Genomic DNA, 8,779 nt, shown 5'->3' with positions numbered 1-8,779 from the left:
GACGGCTGTAACACTCAATTTGGAAAAATCGTATCAGAAGTAGATGAAACCTATTGGTTGCAAAAGTAAAGTCAATGTCAAACATTTAACTAAAGAGTTTATGGCCTCAACCTCTAGTCAACATCTCTAGTCAAAATGTTTAGGCTGGTATGCATTGATTAGATTAGATTACATCACTTTACATTACAGTAGGTTATTATGTCATGGTCTGCTAGGGGAACTTGCCTTGGACAACAGTGCAAAAAAACAACAGCTGAGTCCCAACCAAGCAGTGACGTCAAATCTTATAATATGAAGCCCATGTGGAAGTGCGGAAACTGCAGTTGATTGAGCTTTGGCTTGAGGCTGGCTGCAGAAAAACTGAAAGCCACATACACACCAATACGAAAAAAAAACGATCTATGCAGCAATAATAAACATGTTTACAGCATGGTTTAAAAAACAGTTTAGGTTTGAGTAGCTAATTTCTCTATCCGCACACACTGTACGGGGGGTTTCACAATTCTGTATTTTCAAAGATATTAAACTAACGAGTGTTGCCTAAATAAGGACATGGCTGAGTGTAGCTGTTCGCTAGGAGGCTCAAAGCCCACCTCTTTACCTTACACCAGCTCGGACGAAGTTATAGGTGGAGTTCAGCATTTCCAATATGGCACCTGCCGATGAAACAGCGTTTCAGGAACAGATGAGTGACATGACTGATATTATGTTTAATTTTCATACAGTCTCTGTAAAAACAACACAACACACATGTATTTAAACATTCAAAATGTAAGCCTTGTAAAAAGAAAAAACAATCCATCTTTTCATTCCGATATAGTCAAATCTCAGAACCCATCAGCATCATCATCTAACAATAAGAAGTGATGTATGCCTCTGGGAACTGATGCCATCTTTTCAGTAATTCTGGTGTAAACCAGCAGGTTACAAAAACAAAGCTGAGACTTTTCTTTCTGTGCTACGTTTACATCTGCATCACAAACATTGTAATGTCTTGGTTGCTTATTTTGAATTTTTTCTGTTTGCTTTTAAGCACCTTGTGATGTCTTCATCTATGAGGTGTTAATACATTACAACAACACATTAATACATTTCACTTTACTCACTCGCAAATTACACTTACACCTGTCAATTAAACCTGTACCATTAAGAAATATAAGATATGGCCCATCATTTGGAATATTTATTTTGATTAATAATGATTAACATGCTGCTGATCACTGGGGACATTTAAAAAGTGAATTAGATTTTTAAAAATTAACTTTCAATTTTGTTTCAATAAGATTGATCCGTCATTGCTTTGACTGATCATTTTTCTTTAATCATTCATGTGTTTGATTTTGTGCTTGGTGCATGATCAGACTTTCAGATCCAGCCACTCCTGTCTGCCAGCAGTTTCACCTCACTTGCCCTTCCCACTTCACTCACCTGCTCTCCATTACCTGATTAGCTCTCCCGCTCACCTAGGCTGTTTTCAAAACGGCCTGCTACATACTACCTGCAAATGTAGTTTGCAGTAGGTAGTACTTCAAAAGCTAGGAAGTGGTTTAAATGTAATTTAATAATTTTCACAGCACCTAAAAACTGAGTGCCCCCCTTCAAAAAAGTAGAAAAAAATAAAGGGGAACATTAGCGCTGTGCATTGTGGGAAACAGTACGCAAGGGAGACTGGTCCTATGCATACGAAGAATTTTTCCTGAATCAGTACGACATCCGGGTAGTTTTGGCATCCTGCAGATTTTTCTCTTGTTCACATACTGCATACTGAATTTTGACCAAATCAGTACATACTGCTAGTATAGTAGGCGGTTTCAAAAACAGCCTCTGTCATGCTACTTTCACCAGTCCTCTGCCAGATAGTGCGAGGCACTTTACAGAAAGAACAGGTCAAACTGTACTTGTTTTGCTTTATATGAAGAACATGTGTTGAACTTCAGTCAGTGTACAGACGTCAGATGGTGTTCAATAAATTACTATTTTACTCAGAAAAAAGAAGAAACATTCTATCAAACTTTTATTAAAAAACATATTTACTATGATCTCAATGTATCAGCTGTTTTAGAGCTCCTTGTTCATTAATAAGACAAACTGACTGTGACGTGCTAAAATCTCAGAAGACACAAAACTAAGTTTTCAACTGCTTAAGTTTTTGTTAATACATTCAAAGGTCAGTTAATTTAACACAATGTAATAAAATCTGGCTTTCTAATAAATCACGCGGCTGTGTTAAATACTTAATTCTGATTGGTCTAAACCCCAAAACAATGGTTATTAACTCTGAAGAACAAGACGGACACCAGCCACAACCTGATCATACACGTCACATCAAATCAATCAACAGAAAGGAGTCCTCTGCCTGTTGATACTGTGGTTAAAACGTTAGTTACCAACAGCATTGGTAAAAAACATGCTTATTTGTAGAGCACCAAACTTTAAATTGGTGATTAGTGTCTGAGCTGTCAGCATCAAAGAAAATAAGAGAGGGACAGAAAGTAGTGAGGGATGTTAAAACACACAAGGAGCTGAGAGAGAGAGAGAGAGAGAGAGAGAGAGAGAGAGAGAGAGAGAGAGAGAGAGAGAGAGAGAGAGAGAGAGAGATCTAACAAACTGAAGAAAACAGGCACCAAGCAAACACAAACAACAGAGCGGATAAATTGTTAACAGAACAGTTACAGGAAGAGGACCTTATACAGGAGCTGCAGTTATTTTCTGACTCTGTTAAGAATGATGACAGAAAAACACTTTAGACTTTATTGTGAATGAAAATCTTCAGTTTAATGTTAACTCAGCCTGCAAGGATGAAGATCAGAATCATTCGCTACTGAAGTGTTACTAACTGTTAAATCTAAGGGTCTATTTATTTTAATTTACAAAATCATCTTAAATCTTCACTTAGTGTAAACTATTTTGTATATTTAGTTGGAAGATGGGTAGTAAGAGTGATAATGTATGGTGAGCAGGTGATAATGTGAAATAGAATCCTGATAGGTCCAAAAAAGGCCCTGAGACCAAGTGCATAATCAACCACTCACTATACATTATTCTTCACAAAGCTCACAAAGCTCATAAAAACTTTCATACCTCTATTTTTTTTTTTTTAAATAAGTGCAGTAGCAAAGTTTGAGTTTGTCCTCAGGCTTCTTGGCAGGAGGAAGGACTATTTGAGCATGAGCAGAATACGTTTCTTCAGTCCAGCAGGATTTTTATCAGAGGAATAAGACTTCTGTCATCTATCCTCACTCTCCCAGGAGGTTTCACTGACTGTTCAATAATTAAAGTACTCTTAACATGAGAAGTTATGTAGACACCCAGAAAAGGCAATGTGTTAACAGACAGATTCACTGTCACACTCCCAGGTAGTGGAAATAATTATGAAGATGATATTTGACTTTCCTGCTCAGACATCACCTGGTATCAGATTATTAAACACCCTGGGTACCTGAGGAGGGTCTGTTAAGTCTCCTCGGGGCACTAAAACCACACAAATGAACAAGAAAATATCCTAAAATAGGATCATACTGAAGACATGTCCTCTGTGTCATTATTGTTGGCTACTATACTTCTGATTTTAACATTTAGCTCAGGTCTGTTCTGTTATTATTTTTGTCTTATCAGATTTAACTCACTGGACATGACTGATACTGAAGAGTCAGAAGAGAACAAACATGGGTCTTTGTCTCCCTCTAGTGGACACTGAGTGAGGTCACACTGTACAAGCCTCTATACAGTATATGCACTCCTGCATGTTTCTCCATGTGCAGCAGTGTCATTCATTAAAAATAAATAAAAATAAACCCTTTATCTGTCAGAGTAAACCCTCTAAAGCTTTCTCCTCCCTCTAAGTCATGCTTTCAGAGCACACTGGTGCAGCATTCTGTTAATAATTAATCTAAATTTTAAGATCATAAAGAACATTTCATCACATTCATTTCATTCACAATAAGAGACACTGGTAAGACTTTCTTTACATTGTTAATAAGGGCTTAGAAACTGAAATTCATACTCATGAATTCAATTAAAAACAAGCGGTACAAAAATGCATGTAATCAAGATTAGATTTTGAAATTCTGAGATTAATCACAATTTTATAATTCATAGTTTCACAGTCCTAAAATAAATCATACAGAGAAGAAAAATATCCCATTATCCAGATTGTTGAGTTCCCCTTGATGTTTTTCTGCGGTGTAGCTTTAACATACACTTCAACTTAAAGGAAGTCCGTCTTACAGTCGACCATATAACCATAAAACCCACAGAGACAAAGGCACACAAGCACAGGTACAACAAACATAATAATACAGTACGTGATTCATGAATACATCACCAGACAGCGGGACACTGGAGAGGATGTAAAACTTACTTTTAAACCATCACCAGTCACAAAAAGCAAAGTCAGGGAGACAACAGAAATTTGTAACAGTCAGGCTAAACAGAGAGAAGACTACACAACTGGACAACAACACTAAAAGTCAGCAAGTATGAACACAATCAAAGAGAAAAGTGACAATCAGGCAGGTCATGAAGACTAAGCAATAAAGCAACACAGAGATAGATAAAGAATAAAACCAATAACATATAATAGGATGAAGGCATTATCACACCCAAGGAAATAAAGATACGAATAAAAATATGCTTCAGTATTTAGTTTTAGTACCAAGCAGTGGAGGAGACTTTGAATCCTGCAGGACTTCAGTTCTCTGAGTATTTGAGGGAAAGAGTCACCCCAGGGTCAGAGTGCAGAACCAGGTCATCTAATTGATATCGAAAATTGAAGTAGCTAGACCTGCTGACCTGCTGACCTCTCCACCCAGTACATTCTTCACTTTGATAGGATGTGATACAATGAGATACAATACCACATGATGCGATACTGCAAGATATTATCTTGTGTGTCGTGTTGTGTCACAGTACGGTACGATAGGTCACGGTAGAATACAATGAACTGAAATGAGACATTACTTTACAATATGACCCTTTATTATCTCCTCAGGGACATTTGTATTTCAATGCTGAATACATTCAACATGTTTACAGAAAGCATGTACTGCTGACAACCACAAACATCCCTGGGATCAGTCCTGGTGGTGTCGGATTTTTAAGTGGCTGTACAGTCATGTGTGTACAGGTAGAACAGCAGGGAGTTCAACACAGATTACCAGTGTTAGGAATGAAGGTGAAGGATGGGTCATCAGTTGTCCTTCGGTAAGTCAACAATCCACCTGCACAGTGACGTGTTTAAAGGTTGCCACTTACAGGACAGCTTCAGTCTTTTTAAATAGAAGTCTATCATCTCAGCCTGTCCCAGTCTGTTAGTGTAGATGTGCCATGGTGTTTTCTTTGGGTCAGATGGATTCTTTGGTGGGTCCAGTGTGCTGGGTAATGAACAGCAGATGAGATCCTCAAGCTGTTTAATTCACCTCATCACCACAGAGACGAATGTTACTGGACAGAGGTCAGTCAGGCAGGTTGGGACTAATCCTACAGGAACGATGGCAGACCTGAAGCTCATTGGTGTGACACATTGAGGCAGTTACTCTCTGAAAAGGATGACACCAAGTGGTCAGTATGCTGTTTGTGAACCAACCCACGGATTCCATCTGGTCCTGCTGCTCTCTTACTGTCCACACAGCTGAAACACTTGCTGGTGCTCTGACCCATACATTAACCTCTGCTTCAGGTGTTTGTCCTCTTTGAAGGCCGATGACCTCAAAGCAGATTTATAAGAATGAAAAATAAATGAATGCTAAATTCATGAGCACCCCACCAAGGACCACCTCCACTCCAAGTACAGAGATTCAGCAGAGACAAGGATGGGAGTACTCTGGGACTTTAGCATCAAAAATGTACATGTTTGCATTAAGATGAATTCTACTTTTTCAAGTTTCTTTCTGGTCACACAGGTTCCTAAACTGTATTCTTTTTTAAGTACCAATGTCAAAGACAGTGAGTCTTCACTGTGATGTATCTGATGAGCATTTTTACAAAAACGAAATCCCTCTCTCTCTGAGATTGTTGCTCCTCAGTTTTCTTACAGATAGTTCTGATTTTTTATTTATGAATACAGTTTCAGCCTCTGCTTTCACTCCTCTAGTCTCTAATGTATTTCTGATTTCCTTCACAGCGTGTAATGTATCTAAACCACAGTATTCATATCAGTGTCTCATTCTGTCTGCACTTCAGTGTAATCTCAACACTTTAAAAACTTTTTATGTAATCTGAGTCTCTTTGATCGACTCACACTGTGGTAACGTTCTTTTCTTTTCAGCTCTTTCATATTCTCATGTAAACAGAGTATACATATTAAATCTGTTTAACACAAAGGCATTCAATATGAGCCTTATGATTCCACATAATCCATCATAGTCTCTTTGTTAGACCTTGTGTGGCTTTGTTTGTATAATCCTGGTCACAACATGAAAAATGGATTTTGAACTGTTAGAGACATTCTTTGATACTCTGGTCTTGTGCCTTCCTCTCCTTGTTTATGGAACCCATTATTTAAACCATTTTCTGTGTGCCTTCATCATGATATATTCCTACATTTTAAACTGTAATTATTAGGTTTTACTGGACGGAACAGTTCGAATCGTAATAACAAAATATCCACATCTGTCCACATCAGAGATCGGTCTATGGAGGTGATATGGATCCAACACTAGTTTGATGACTTGGAGTGATCTGATGTTTTTCTTTGAACTACATTTAGTGATTTGATTCTTCATCTTCCAGGAGACCTTTCTGCTTTCAGTTTATTCCTTCACTGATATGAACATCAGACAAACATCAGAGACCTCACCTGCTGCATGCTGTTCATTCAACACCTGAACACATGTGCCACTGTGCTTGTCTTCTTGTACTACTTTAATACAGGCACATCTCAGTGAACATTTCATGTTTTACATCAGTTATCTTAATTTAATATGTAGGTTCGTTACATGTAAATTAAATTGTTTCAAATGTTTTGTGATTTTACTTTTGAGAATTTTGGCCTACAGCTCAAAAAAATGTAAAAATGCATATCTAAAATATTAGAATGTTTCATTTTGAGTCAGTATTTAATAGAAGAAACAGTGATGACCGCAGCCTGAGGAGGACTGTCAGGAAAAGTTGATTCAAGACCTTTGGAGAGGTTCACCAGAAGTGGACAGAGGCTGGTGTCCAAGCATCAAGAGCCAACACGCACAGACGTCTTCAGGAAAGAGACTACAACTGTCACATCGCTAATATCAAGACACTCCTTAACCAGAGACAACTTCAGAAGAGTCTTACCTGGGCTCAGGAGAAAAATAACTGGTGTTGCTCAGTGTTCCAAAGTCCTCTTTCAGATTAAAGTTCATATAAAATTTCATTTGGACATCAAGGTCCTGGAGTCTGGAGGAAGAGTGGAGAGGCACAGAATCCAAGGTGGTTCAAGTCCAGTGTGAAGTTTCTGCAGTCTGTGATGATTTAGGGTGTCATGTCATCTGCTGGTTTTGGTCCTCTGTGCTTCATCAAGTCCGAAGTCAACACAGTGTCTACCAGGAGATTTTTGAGCACTTCATTCTTCATCTGCTGACAAGCTTTATGGAGATGCTGATTTCCTTTTCCAGCAGGGCTTAGCACCTGCCCACAGCGCCAAAACTACCACCATATGGTTTACTGACAATGATATCACTGTGCTTGATCAGCCAGCTCACCTGACCTGAGCCCTGTAGAGTTTACAGGTATCCCGGGTTAACATCGTGAGTATTATCACAGCATGTTAGCTAACAGAGCCAAGAGCACACTAGTGTAGGAGGCTAAAGACTGAGTTATACTTCTGCGTTGAATCGACTGTGTAGCCTACGCCAGCAGTCTCGTAGCTCCCATACCTATGCAGAGGCCTATGCACGTAGCTGACGCGCACCTCCTCAAAAATGTAACTACACATTGAATCGACGTCGTCCACTCAGCAGCATTGTATTTCCCGCATTTACAACACTTCCGGGATCCCCACTAGTGTATTTCATCTCCTCCTCTCTATTCTTCCTTGTAATCATGTCTGCATGAAAAAAAGTAACATGTATCAGCTCTAAATTAACATAACACGTTCTGATTTTCTGTGGAAAACTAAACAGAGATCGTAGCGGGCCCGGAAATAGGCGACCGTACTATCAGAGAGACCATACTGCCTTCAAGTATTTTGGCGGAGTACTGCCGCACGTAACGGACACATCAACGCAGAAGTATGTAATGGTCATGTCCGCACAGCATCTGCTGCATAGGGGCAATGCAGAAGTATAAACCAGCCTCAACAGCAGCTCTGTGACACTCACAAACTTCTCTGATGGATTTTTAGATTTATGAATGGAATAAATAAACTGAAACTCTAAAATTTGTCAGTGAAAATACCCTAACTTTGAAAAATAACTCAAATTCACTTTTAGAATTACAGAAAACTGAAGCACAGGGAGAGCAGAGTAAACAAACCTTTGAGACGAAGAAGAAGTGAAGCTAACGGAAGAGAATTAAATACAGTTAACAAAATAAAAGCTAGCCAAACCTTCTGCTATTAACATAACAAAAAAACATTTTCCTGCAGATTAAGGAGTCTAGACTTCATATTTAATGCAATATTTATATTCACAGCATGTTGTAAACAAGTACATTTCTTCAAAAAGTATTTCCATTCAAAAAGTTATAAAAACAAATGAACAGGATGCTTTAGAGGAAGTTCTAACCATTTCTTTCAAAATAAAAGTCTGCTTTAATAAAAATAAAGCTCATTGACTCTACTAACTACACTTTCTTCTCATCTTTT

General features: G+C 38.4%; 1 long non-coding RNA gene across 1 annotated transcript; it reads right to left on the bottom strand.

Annotated features, from left to right (window-relative positions):
- Positions 1–4,959: 4,959 nt before the first annotated feature.
- On the bottom strand, positions 4,960–8,248 carry LOC117828171. Its single transcript, XR_004634346.1, has 2 exons — positions 7,270–8,248; positions 4,960–5,537 (listed from the first exon to the last, which is right to left on the bottom strand). It is a non-coding gene; the product is annotated as an uncharacterized LOC117828171 (long non-coding RNA).
- Between the last annotated feature and the right edge of the window lie 531 nt (positions 8,249–8,779).

The sequence above is a fragment of the Notolabrus celidotus genome, chromosome 16, assembly GCF_009762535.1.
Source record: "Notolabrus celidotus isolate fNotCel1 chromosome 16, fNotCel1.pri, whole genome shotgun sequence".
Taxonomy (NCBI): Eukaryota; Metazoa; Chordata; class Actinopteri; order Labriformes; family Labridae; genus Notolabrus; species Notolabrus celidotus.
Note: the sequence above shows the minus strand (reverse complement) of the source record. Positions and strands in the feature narration are given on the sequence as shown.